General features: G+C 43.2%; 4 non-coding genes across 4 annotated transcripts; 3 read left to right on the top strand and 1 right to left on the bottom strand.

Moving 5' to 3' along the window:
• Window positions 1-1,723: 1,723 nt before the first annotated feature.
• Window positions 1,724-1,797, bottom strand: trnai-aau (transfer RNA isoleucine (anticodon AAU)). The gene has a single exon. It is a non-coding gene; the product is annotated as a tRNA-Ile (tRNA).
• A 3,433-nt stretch (window positions 1,798-5,230) lies between these two features.
• Window positions 5,231-5,312, top strand: trnas-gcu (transfer RNA serine (anticodon GCU)). The gene has a single exon. It is a non-coding gene; the product is annotated as a tRNA-Ser (tRNA).
• A 3,352-nt stretch (window positions 5,313-8,664) lies between these two features.
• On the top strand, window positions 8,665-8,736 carry trnag-ucc (transfer RNA glycine (anticodon UCC)). The gene has a single exon. It is a non-coding gene; the product is annotated as a tRNA-Gly (tRNA).
• An 830-nt stretch (window positions 8,737-9,566) lies between these two features.
• trnai-aau (transfer RNA isoleucine (anticodon AAU)) lies at window positions 9,567-9,640 on the top strand. Its single transcript has one exon. It is a non-coding gene; the product is annotated as a tRNA-Ile (tRNA).
• Window positions 9,641-13,168: the final 3,528 nt, after the last annotated feature.

Here is a 13,168-nt window from a genome sequence, read left to right as displayed (position 1 = left end):
AAATGAAGATATGTAGCAATCACATTGTAACAGGGGTGACAGTGACTTAATGCTTATACTAGTGGACTTCAGGTACCTTTAGGGTACGGTGTTCCCTGAAGGGCTCTCAAACCCCACATTTCAGATGCCTAGCTGTATCGCTGATCTATTGCACCTCAGAATCACTTTTAAACCTTACCTCTGGTATCTTTAATCCCTATTGCTCAACGCATGGTGAAAGTATTGCATAAATGTGTCTGAAAATGAGCAATGGGCACCTGAGAGACTCATTTGCCTGTTTCACAAATGATCATATTTGACTAGAGATTCTGTTTGGAATTCAGTTGTGCATTCTGACAGCAATCCCTTTCAAAAAACGATACATTCTGGATGAGGTCAAAGGTGCAGGAACACTGTATTTAGGATGTGTTTTAAAATCCATTGACTGATCCCCGAATCCTGAAGTTTCTTCGCATGATATCGGGCTTGCAACCACTTTCTGAAAAATGATGAAAAATACCAAAAATGAAAAAAAAAATATCAATTCTAGAGCCTAAGAGGAAAACAAGACAAATTTATATCTCCAAATAATTTTATGTGCTTCAGAAGAGCCCAGGAAAGTTTTTTGCATACATGAAACCACGCCCGTTTGCACGTAAGCAGACATGGTTGCACACACGACTTCATGAAAGCACGCGTGCATGCGAAGTCATCCTGTTGAGCATTTGAAAAGCCGCACCACGCCGCACTTGAAATAGCTCTTACATTAGTGGTAGATGCAGGAATCGCCTTTTTATTTACGCTCTTACCAACGCGATGGAAAGCAAAACAAAGCAAAGCAGAGCAAAACAACGAACAAACAAAAACCCTCACGTCCCGCACTTGCAAATAACACCGTTACGTGCCCAAGCGGTATTGTATGTCATCCTACCACTGCACCCCAGGGCGTACGGTATATGGGAACGAGCACACGCCACGAATCGTCTCGAATCACTCCCTACAGCTGTAAGGCACCTTGAAGCGTGCACCCCCAACATTCTTCTTTGCGCATCTGTGAAAGGTAAATTCTTGAACAAACTCTGAACCAGCTCTAAGGAAACTAATCAGATTAGACATTACTTTGACTCATCTTTTTACGCTCAGTGCTGGATTGCTCAAACTCCGGTTAGGGTTAGGGTTAGCATTCCCACGCTACTTAGACACTTTGTTTACGCTCAGTGCTGGATTTTGGGAACTTCAGGACGGGTGGGAATTTTCTCCTATCTGTCAATTCTGTTTTGTTTTGGAGACTCTTGGCTGCCTATGTTGTACAGTGCAGCGTGAAGGAAACATTTTCCAAAACTGTGTCAGCTCAAAAGTTGTAAGAAAACCTCTCCAGCTGCTTTAACTCTCTTGATTTTTGTCATTTAACGTGACACTCGATGTATAACTGGAGCCTCACATATGCAAATGGTGAGGCTCCAGTTCGACACCACTTTACAGTATATGACAAAAGCATGGCAGACTGTGCCATGACCGGCAGATAACTTCTGCTTATTTTTACCATATTAAACATTGGAAATCCTCCCACTTGTATTTGTGACACTTGATTTTGGCTCCACCTAATACACTCTTAAAACTTCAAACACTTTTCTCTTCTCCCGCAACACTCTTGTCTGTCGGCACTATGTGGCAGCGTTGCATGACAACCCATCTCACCACGGAAAGGAACCTAACAGCTTTGGTAAGAGAGGAGAAAAGGACCTGGCCCGTACGGGGCTCGAACCCACGACCTTGGCGTTATTAGCACCACACTCTAACCAACTGAGCTAACCGGCCTCACGACAGTGGTCCTCTCTGTGCTGACACTGCTCATGATGTTTCCCGAGCCGAAACTGCGTTTTTCCAAGCAATTTGACAAAGCCCGCCCACTGAAAACTGCAGCAGATCGTGTAAAGACGTTCAACTTTGTAATTACTGCACGCACAGGAAGCAGAATAAATTCCTCTTTTCAAACTGTCAAAGGTTTGCTTTGCGAACGCTGCAGGACATCGCACAATCTCTTTTGAACAGGGACGAACGATTTCTTATGGGGCGCAGTAAGTACAGACGTTTAAAAAGCTCCACTCATGCCGACGATGCAGCATGAAGAAGCGCAACCTAACATTTGACAGACAAAGGCCGGGCGCCGCTACGAGCAAAATAGGCAGGCAGGACCGCACTAAGCGTCAGAGCCGCCGTGAGCGCTACGGGGAAGGCAAGGGCTCAGGCAGAGTCTATCATAAGACTGGACGAAGGGAGTCGACTGCAGCCCGCCTGGCCAGGCTTGAACAAGCCCTGCCTGAGAGATCAGGACAGGGTAAACCTTCCGCACCGAATGCCAGAAGTGTGAATGAGCTTAGGGGGACCACGCCCCTTCTCACTGGAGGAGGCGGGGATCCGTCCCAAGCCCCTCCCTCAGTCTATCTGATTGGGTGGGAGGGTTCCTGCCTGGAAGAAGGCTGTGACTCTGAGTTGGGCGCTGACCCCGCCCCTGAAGTCAAAGAAAAGGCAGGCTTCCAACAATTCTTAGGGAATCTCAGCCAGAAAGGCAAAGCAAGGCGTATTTATATCAAGGTTTCTCTTGAAAACGTCTTAGATAGAGAAGCACTGATTGACACTGGGGCTGAAATTAGTTTGATGTCAGGCGATCTACTCAGCGAGCTCAAACGAGTAGCGAAAGGAAAAGGCATCAGACTTAAGGTAGAACCTTGTAAAATAGATATTTCCAGCTATACCCAGGATCATGCCAGGATCACACACCGAGTGTGGGTGGCACTTAGGTTCGGGCCAATGAACGTGGTGCATCCTGTTTACATCTCTAGGTTAAAAACAGAGCCACTACTCATTGGCCAAGACCTGCTTGACAGGCTGGAGCCTCTGGTGGACTGCCAGCGTGGAAAATTGTGGGCTCAGGTCAAAAACCCTAAGCCTGTTGCACAGCAAAAAGGGGGATTCAGTGGTTATGCTGTGATCACACAGTGCCCACTGAACACTATAGCTGAGTTGGAGGTTCCTCCTGGTTCCTCTGGACGAGAATAAATGTCTCTTCTTGCTTTCCAAAACTACAGGGAAGTCCTGCCCAGGCCAGCACTCCCACGGTCTCCCAACTACAGGAGCAGTGCTCCGAGCAGCTGCTTGACCCGCCAGGTAAAGCACACCCCCTTTTCATCCCTGAAGAAGAGTGGATCTCCCTGTCCGGTAATGAATGGGAGTCCTTTCTGTGCACCCTGGTACCTCAGGGGGTCCAGGACTACCACCCCATGGTGGTGGGAGGGGGTCCAGGTGGCAGAAGTGCAGGTTGATGATGTAATTCTTAGCCTCAGCTCTGAGAAGTCCATAATCAGTGAAGGTCTGTTCGAGGACCTGTCGCGAAGCTGTCAGGTGACCCTGGTGACGCAGTCACAGGTTCTGTGGTGGGCACCCCCACCTCATAGGTCCATTTGGAGCAAAGGAAGCTGTGTAGCTTCCATCTCCATCGGAAAAAGGAAGTTTGCTCACTACTTCCAGGTAGCACCTCAGCTGACCCATTCGGTCTGCATTGGTGCAGACCTATTGGTTCGACTGGGCGCCCAGCTGGACACAGTAAACAGTGTGCTGTGGAAACGGGTAGACCCAGATGCCCACTCTCTAAGCGGTGACCCCGAGAACATTCGGTCAGGTCAGACGATTCCTCAGGCCTGCCAGGTAGTAAACAAATCGGACCTGATCGTTCCTGCGTCAACAGCAGGGTTTCCGGTACGCCTTGTCCTAAAGAAGGGACAGAGAATGGACGCTGAGATGGTTTTCTTCCAACCATCAGCTCAGTTTATCAGACTGAACCTAGCAGTCTGTTGTACCCCCAGACTGGAACGGAATGGCCGAGCCACCTGCCTGTTGGTGCAGAACATAGCAAAACAAGATGTCAAAATCCCTGCTCGCACTGACATGGGACTGGAATTGACAATAGTTTCTATGATTTCGAACTGGCCATCCCAGTACTGGGGCAGCTCCCTGGTCCCTTGGCTTCATAAAAGCGCCCCTGTAATAAAGAAATTAAATCCAAAATCAAGAGGGCAGTTGCCTACTGAAATACAAGAAGTCATCAATTTTAACCTAGCAACACATTAAAGGCTGCATCTATACAAGTACGATTCTAGAAATGCTCACCAGATTACGTTTTAAGAAGGAACTGCGCTTCAGGTTCTGCCGAGATCTTAACTCGGATGGCAGGATTCAGAGTCCGGAGTGTGGACTGATTGCGCACGGAGGGTCCATATACTGTGGATCCCTCAGTGATCTTCCGCGTGTTCAAACAGCCAGCGTGTGACTCCCCTGTCCCCGTGACCTCATTGCTCTGCTCTATCCTCTGTACAGCCGAGCCCGATTCACGGTAAAGTGAAAAAAATATGCCCTCAACTTGAGATTTACTCTGGAGCGAGGATAGATGTTACCTTTTTATCATTGAACAGGATGTATGTGATGTGGCGACTAGGTTCAATTTTGTATCCTCTTTAAAAGATTAAGGACTGGGGTGAGCGTGATTTACCACCCTTTCAGCTAAGAACCCGACGTGCGCACCGTTTAAGCTGCATAGACTCGGTCGTTTAACTCTTCTCCATTAGCAGGGTTAAGGTTAAAGAAAAAAAACATTGCTGACTTCTTTTTTTTTTGCCAGCTGCTAGCGCTGATTAGCAAGGTTTGTATTTCATGTTTTGCAAGTTGCATCCATTTTAAGAAAAACAAGTCGTGTTAAAGACAGGAAATGAATACTTGCATTTAATTAAGTCTAGCCGTAGGCGGTTATCCACTGGGATTCAGACCCAGGGCCTCCTGTTTACTAGACAGGCGCTTTAACCAACTAAGCCACAGCGCCCCGGGAGTGCTGTCCTTTTGCAGCCACTTGGACACACCACTCAGACACATCTGCATTCGGTGTGTGCTCCGCCTGCTCGCTGAGCAAGTTGCCACCTTTACATACAATAGCAACATCGACACCAAGAGAAAGGATGACAAATGGCTTTTATCTGGAACTTTTCATGTCCAAGGAGCTCAATGTGCTTTCTGTGTACAACAGGGCCACTGAACTCCACACTGGCCACTGAACCACAGCAGTGGCTTGCTGGCTTGACATCTCCCAGGGAAAATGTTGAAATCGCATGTGGAACAGGAAAATGACCCTCGAGTACGAGGGAAAAAAAAGAAAAAGATCATCTGGAGCGCGCCAACCCAGTTGGGACAGCCCAGTTTTGTTAACGAGGTGGCCGAGTGGTTAAGGCGATGGATTGCTAATCCATTGTGCTTTGCACGCATGGGTTCAAATCCCATCCTCGTTGGTTTCCATGTCTGTTTCCCTTCTGTTTTTGATCCCTATTGCTCAATGCACAGTGAATGCATTGCATACATGTGTCTGACAATGAGAAATGGGCCCCTGAGACAGTCATTTGCCTGTTTCACAAATGATCGTATTTTACTAGAGATTCTGTTTGGGATTCAGATGTGCATTCGGACAGCAATCCCTTTCAAGAAATGATACGTTCTGGATGAGGTCAAAGGTGCATCATTTGGACACTTTGTGGGCTTGAAATACAAAGAAAATCATGTTCTATGGTACAAGATAAATACAAAACTTAAGCTTTTATTATAATTAGATTTGTTTATAAAGCATAAGCAATCATTTATAACATTAATATATGTAAAAATAACATTTTAGCATCATACGTTTAGTATATTTAGTCCCTAATGCTGAAAGAAATGATCATAGAACATGACTTCTAACCTTACCTGCGGTGTTTTTGATCCCTATTGCTCAATGCACAGTGAAAGCATTGCATACATGTGTCTGACAATGAGAAATGGGCCCCTGAGACAGTCATTTGCCTGTTTCACAAATGATCGTATTTTACTAGAGATTCTGTTTGGGATTCAGATGTGCATTCGGACAGCAATCCCTTTCAAGAAATGATACGTTCTGGATGAGGTCAAAGGTGCTGGAACACTGTATTTAGGATGTGTTTGCAGTTATTCTGTGTTTCTAGCTTCAACCCAGTGATATATATATATATGCTCACTGATTTTTTGGTACATGCCCAGGGCAATAATCATTATGAGGATTTATTTCCATATGTGCTAGAGGTAGTGTTGTGAAATTCTTCAACACAGGATCGCAGGTTTAAACCTGCACTCTTACTCCTTAAATACCAACAAATGCAGATATGTAGCAATCATATTGTAGCTGACACTCATTTGCCTGTTTCACAAATGATCATATTTTACTAGAGATTCTGTTTGGGATACGGATGTGCATTCTGACAACAATCTCTTTCAAAAAATGATTTTACCTTATCGCAGCTTTGCCCCTCTTGCCTCTTTGGAAAATATCTCCATCTTGTGGTCGTTGTTGGTAATGTCTAGACAATATCTCCATCTTGTGGTCGTTGTTGGTAATGTCTAGACAATATCTCCATCATGTGGTCGTTGTTGGTAATGTCTTCTTATGCCCTTTTTTCATTTCAATTCTTTATAAGTTGATTCTAGAATCTCTACAATAGAGCTGAAAATATCAGTTTTGTAGCAGACAATATGACATTAGTTATAGTCCAATTAAGACTTTATTACCCTGTTTGTAACATAACAAATTAAAATTGATTAAAACTAAGTTTGGAACACCAGGGAACATAAAAAATGATTTTTAGGAAAACCATGAGGTTCTCTGTGTCCGATGCCTGCAAGGGGAGAAAGCTAGAATCCTTTGCTTTTTCAAAAGTTGAAAATAAACGTCATATAACAACAGCTTTCATTCCTAGGAGTGAAAAATAACCATTTTTGAAGACATATTAGTTTCTAAAACACTACAATAAAGTTAAAAACATCCGTTTTATATTACTTTTAGTATTTTTAGTGAAATTAGTCATTTATTGCACTATTTTTAATATAATCTCTAATTAAAAGTGAATAGAATTAAGTTTGGAGCAACAAGGAACACAAAAAAAAAAGATTTTAAGGAAAAAAATGATGTCTTCTGTGCCAGGTGCCTGCAAGGGGAGAAAGCTAGAATCCTACCCAGGCTCCTGGAGCTCTGTCCTGGCTAAAGGAGGGTGAATCCATCCCCTTCAAAGCTCCATGAAAAAATGATCATTTAAAATTTGAAAAAAAAAACATCATATAACAACAGTTTTCATTCATAGGAGTGAAAAACAACCATTTTTGAAGACATATTAGTTTCTAAAACACTACAATAAAGTTGAAAACATCCGTTTTATATTACATTAATTTTTGTGAAATTAGTCATTTATTGCACTATTTTTAATAAAATCTCTAATTAAAAGTGATTAAAATTAAGTTTGGAACAACAAGGAACACAAAAAAAAAGATTTTAAGGAAAAAAATATTGTCTTCTGTGCCAGGTGCCTGCAAGGGGAGAAAGCTAGAATCCTACCCAGGCTCCTGGAGCTCTGTCCTGGCTAAAGGAGGGTGAATCCATCACATTCAAAGCTCCATGAAAAAATGATATTTTTAAATTTGAAAAAAAAAAAACATTATAGAACAACATCTCTTGGTCCACAGAGTGCAAAAATCCAACTTTGAAGAAAATCCATTGACTGATCCCCGAATCCTGAAGTTTCTTCGCATGATATCGGGCTTGCAACCACTTTCTGGAAAATGATGAAAAATGCCAAAAATGAAAAAAAAGTTATCAATTCTAGAGCCTAAGAGGAAAATAAGACAAATGTATATCTCCAAATAATTTTATGTGCTTCAGAAGAGCCCAGGAAAGTTTTTTGCATACATGAAACCACGCCCGTTTGCACGTAAGCAGACATGGTTGCACACACGACTGCATGAAAGCACGTGTGCATGCAAAATCATCCTGTTAAGCATTTGAAAAGCCGCACCACGGCGCACTTGAAATAGCTCTTACATTAGTGGTAGATGCAGGAATCGCCTTTTTATTTACGCTCTTACCAACGCGATGGAAAGCAAAACAAAGCAAAGCAGAGCAAAACAAAACGAACAAACGCAAAACCCTCACGTCCCGCACTTGCATATAACGCCGTTACGTGCCCAAGCGGTATTGTACGTCATCCTAGCACTGCACCCCGGGGCGTACGGTATATGGGAATGAGCACACGCCACGAATCGTCTGAAATCACTCCCTACAGCTGTAAGGCGCCTTGAAGCGTGCACCCCCAACATTCTTCTTTGCGCATCTGTGAAAGGTAAACTCTTGAGCAAACTCTGAACCAGCTCTAAGGAAACTAATCCGATTAGACGTTACTTTGACTCATCCTTTAACAGTTTTCAGTCTCTGTCTTTAAACACCTTGCTCAGTCACATTCAAGCCACAAGTACTCTTCTCGGATGTTGCACAAACAAATCCTAATGTCTTGAAAGCATTGCAGCATGTTTGTGTCCCACTTCCCGTGGCTGCAGGACGACTGACACGAACGGACAAACAATCTGTGGCGTTTAGCGTGACATAGTCTTGCAGGCATCGTGCTGTCTTACTGCAATACTATACCACTTGAGGAAACAGTCCATCTGGCCATGAAACTCATTTGAACGTCTAGCTACAGCAACTAACAATAACATGATTTATTCAGGATGTGTGGAATCAGCACGTCCCGGAGACAGCTTCTGAAATCGTGAGCATTCTCTGGTGGTGTCCTGGAGGGCTCCCCCGGGCATGTGTTGGTGGTATAGTGGTGAGCATAGCTACCTTCCAAGCAGTTGACCCGGGTTCGATTCCCGGCCAACGCAGTGGCAAGTGTTTTCAAATGCTGTCACAAGCCTTGGATTGTGACTAGCAAAGCGAAGCCTTTTGAAAGAGCTAAAGCACTGCAAAACGGAATTGAAGGAGAATCTTACAGGGGATTCTGAGCAGTGTCTAAATAAATAAATTCACAGCGTCCGCGGATGGCATTTTGCAGCTGGAAGTAGATGTCGACGCTTTTTGCACACAGCACCAAAAAAGCGTCTTTTTTGAAGGTACAGGCATTGAGCATTGGTGGTTCATTGTTAGAACTCTCGCCTGCCACGCAGGAGGCTTGGTTTCGATTCCTGGCCAATGCAGTGGCTTTTGCAGCGAACGGCTCCATCACTTGCATCCCAACTTTTGCAACTCGCAACTGAAAACCCACTGAAGCTAAGCAGGTGTGAGCCAGGTCAGTACCTGGATGAGGGTGAGCTACAGGGAAAAACAAAGCTTCCAGCTGGAAGTGGTGTTAATGGGGCCAGCGGGGAGGCGCTCACCCTGAGGTCTGTGCGGGTCCATATCTCCCAATATAGTGACGGAGAAGCTGTGTTGTAAAAGGGCGCTGTCTTTTGGATGAGATGTAAAACCGAGGTCATAGTGCTCTGTGGTCATTAAAAATGACCACCAAAACCTTTGACAAAAGTTCTTGGTAATTGATGGTCTTCAATAATGTTTCTCCTTTAGGTACATTTAAAATCAGCTGAATAATGCTGTGAAACCATGAAACTGCATGAGAAAGCCCGTACACTGAATTACACGGCTTTCTATTCAAAGGAGGACAAAAGAAATTCCCTGAGTTCGATTTTTTGCAGCACAGAGAGGGGCACTGTCACGAGGCCGGTTAGCTCAGTTGGTTAGAGCGTGGTGCTAATAACGCCAAGGTCGCGGGTTCGAGCCCCGTATGGGCCATGTCCTTTTCTCCTCTCTTACCAAAGCTGTTAGGTTCCTTTCCGTGGTGAGATGGGTTGTCCTGCAACGCTGCCACACAGTGCCGACAGACAAGAGTGTTGCGGGAGAAGAGAAAAGTGTTTGAAGATTTAAGAGTGTCTTAGGTGGAGCCAAAATCAAGTGTCACAAATGCAAGTGGGAAGATTTCCAATGTTTAATATGGTCAAAATAAGCGGAAGTTACCAGCTGGTCCGGCACAGTCTGCCATGTTTTTGTCATATACTGTAAAGTGGTGTCGAACTGGAGCCTCACCATTTGCATATGTGAGGCTCCAGTTATACATCGATTGTCACATTAAATGACAAAAATGAAGAGAGGTAAAGCAGCTGGAGAGGTTTTCTTACAACTTTTGAGCTGACACAGTTTTGGAAAATGTTTCCTTCACGCTGCACTGTACAATATAGGCAGCCAAGAGTCTCCAAAACAAAACAGAATTGACAGATAGGAGAAAATTCCCACTCGTCCTGAAGTTCCCAAAATCCAGCACTGAGTGTAAACAAAGTGTCTAAGTAGCGTGGGAATGTTAAACCTAACCCTAGCTGGAGTTTGAGCAATCCAGCACTGAGAGTAAAAAGATGAGTCAAAGTAACGTCTAATCAGTTTAGTTTCCTTAGAGCTGGTTCAGAGTTTGCTCAAGAGTTTACCTTTCACAGATGCGCAAAGAAGAATGTTGGGGGTGCACGCTTCAAGGCGCCTTACAGCTGTAGGGAGTGATTCGAGACGATTCGTGGCGTGTGCTCGTTCCCATATACCTTACGCCCCGGGGTGCAGTGCTAGGATGACTACAATACCGCTTGGGCACGTAACGGCGTTATATGCAAGTGCGGGACGTGAGGGTTTTCGATTGTTCGTTTTGTTTTGCTCTGCTTTGCTTTGTTTTGCTTTCCATCGCGTTGGTAAGAGCGTAAACCATGTCTGCTTATGTGCAAACGGGCGTGGTTTCATGTATGCAAAAAACTTTCCTGGGCTCTTCTGAAGCACATAAAATTATTTGGAGATATACATTTGTCTTGTTTTCCTCTTAGGCTCTAGAAATGAAAACTTTTTTTTAGGATTCTAGCTTTCTCCCCTTGCAGGCATCGGGCACAGAGGACCTCATGGTTTTCCTAAAAATCTTTTTTTTTTGTGTTCCTTGTTGTTCCAAACTTAATTTTAATCACTTTTAATTAGATATTTTATTAAAAATAGTGCAAAAAATGACTAATTTCACTAAAAATAATGTAATATAAAACTGATGTTTTTAACTTTATTGTAGTGTTTTAGAAACTACTATGTCTTCACAAATGGTTATTTTTCACTCCTAGGAATGAAAGCTGTTGTTATATGATGTTTATTTTCAAATTTTGAAAAAATCAAAGGATTCTAGCTTTCTCCCCTTGCAGGCATTGGACACAGAGAACCTCATGGTTTTCCTAAAAATCATTTGTTATGTTCCCTGGTGTTCCAAACTTAGTTTTAATCAATTTTAATTTGTTATTATGTTAAAAACAGGGTAATAAGTTTCTAATTGGACTATAAATAATGTCATATTGTCTGCTATAAAACTGATGTTTTCATCTCCATTGTAGAGATTCTAGAATCAACTAATAGAGAATTAAAATAAAAAAGGGCATAAGAAGACATTACCAACAACGACCACAAGATGGAGATGTTGTCTAGACATTACCAATAACGACCACAAGATGGAGATATTGTCCAAAGAGGCAAGAAGGGCAAAGCCGCGATAAGGAGATTGCTGTCAGAATGCACATCCGTATCCCAAACAGAATCTCTAGTAAAATATGATCATTTGTGAAACAGGCAAATGAGTGTCAGCTACAATATGATTGCTACATATCTGCATTTGTTGGTTTTTAAGGAGTAAGAGTGCAGGCGGTTTAAACCTGCGATCCAGTGTGTTGAAGTATTTCACAACACTACCCCTAGCACATCAGGAAATAAATCCTCATAATGATTATTGCCCTGGGCATGTACCAAAAAATCAGTGAGCATATACATATATCGCTGTGTTGAAGCTAGAGACACAGAATAAGTGCAAACACATCCTAAATACAGTGTTCCTGCACCTTGACCTCATCCAGAATGTATCGTTTTTTGAAAGCGATTGCTGTCAGAATGCACAACTGAATCCCAAACAGAATCTCTAGTCAAATATGATCATTTATGAAACAGGCAAATGAGTCTCTCAGGTGCCCATTGCTCATTTTCAGACACATTTATGCAATACTTTCACCATGCGTTGAGCAATAGGGATTAAAGATACCAGAGGTAAGGTTTAAAAGTAATTCTGAGGTGCAACACATCAGCAAAACAGCTAGGCATCTGAAATGTGGGGTTTGAGAGCCCTTCAGGGAACACCGTACCCTAAAGGTACCAGAAGTCCACTAGTATAAGCATTAAGTCACTGTCAGCCCTGTTGCAATGTGATTGCTACATATCTTCATTTCTTTGGTTTTTAAGGAGTAAGAGTGCAGGGGGTCTAAATCTGCGATCCAGTGTGTTGAAGTATTTCACAACACTACCTGTAGCCCGTCTGGAAATAAATCCTCATTCTGATTATTGACCTGGGCATGTACCAATAAATCACTGAGTATATATATATATCACTGTGTTGAAGCTAGAGACCTGTATGTAATAATATGATGCTAAAATGTTATTTTCACATGTAAGAAAACCGGCTCAGGGATGCCAAATATGTAATGTTGCCATAGCAAAATTAAATGTAGTGGCTCTCTGAAGGCACCAGTTCTGTAGGGTTTGGGCATTTACTGAGACAATTATTAATTGTAGCAGTAAATCACAAAGTTGATTCTTTTGATGGCTTTAGAATCCAACCATGTGACATAACTCAAACAACGCGCACACACAGGTACTAATACACGAGGATACATTTATTAATACATAAAATATGCATGTAAACCTAACAGATCTTATCGAGAGGGTTATCAGAATACAAAAGATATATATTCAGTCAGTTACGAAGTGTTACACATATCAAGAGGACATACGTTCAGTATATCATTCATTAAGACCGTTTCGTTAATGAACTTGGTTATAACTTCTACATTAGATACTCAAACAAGTACATAACTCTTAGGAATTAAATTGATATCAACTGGTTGGGATAACAATTGAATTCTCGAGCTCCAATGCATTGAAGTTGAATACTCATCCAATCTTTGGGGATTCAGATCTTCCTGCGGGCACAAAGAAACAGTTGCAGGCTGTTGCTGTCCAATCCGCGCTCTCTGGCTCCGTGCCAGGCTGTGCTGTGCGGCTTGCGACGCTGCGCTGCTGATGCTCACTGTGGGCTTTAACTAGCAAAGTTTGTGCACAGGAGAAAAGATGACTGTGGGTCCCAGCAAGTCAGGAAGAGGACCGGTTCGTTTCTGATGAAGAGCTAGTTCTGAATAGTGATTCAGCTGTCCACAGTTCCGACCTGTTCACGAGGCCTGCTGCTGGTGCTAACCTCGGGTGGATCCTCTGGTT

Source organism: Lepisosteus oculatus, unplaced genomic scaffold (assembly GCF_040954835.1).
Source record: "Lepisosteus oculatus isolate fLepOcu1 unplaced genomic scaffold, fLepOcu1.hap2 HAP2_SCAFFOLD_64, whole genome shotgun sequence".
In the NCBI taxonomy this organism is placed as follows: domain Eukaryota; kingdom Metazoa; phylum Chordata; class Actinopteri; order Semionotiformes; family Lepisosteidae; genus Lepisosteus; species Lepisosteus oculatus.
The sequence above is the reverse complement of the archived record's forward strand: the minus strand, read 5'-3'. Positions and strand labels throughout refer to the sequence as shown.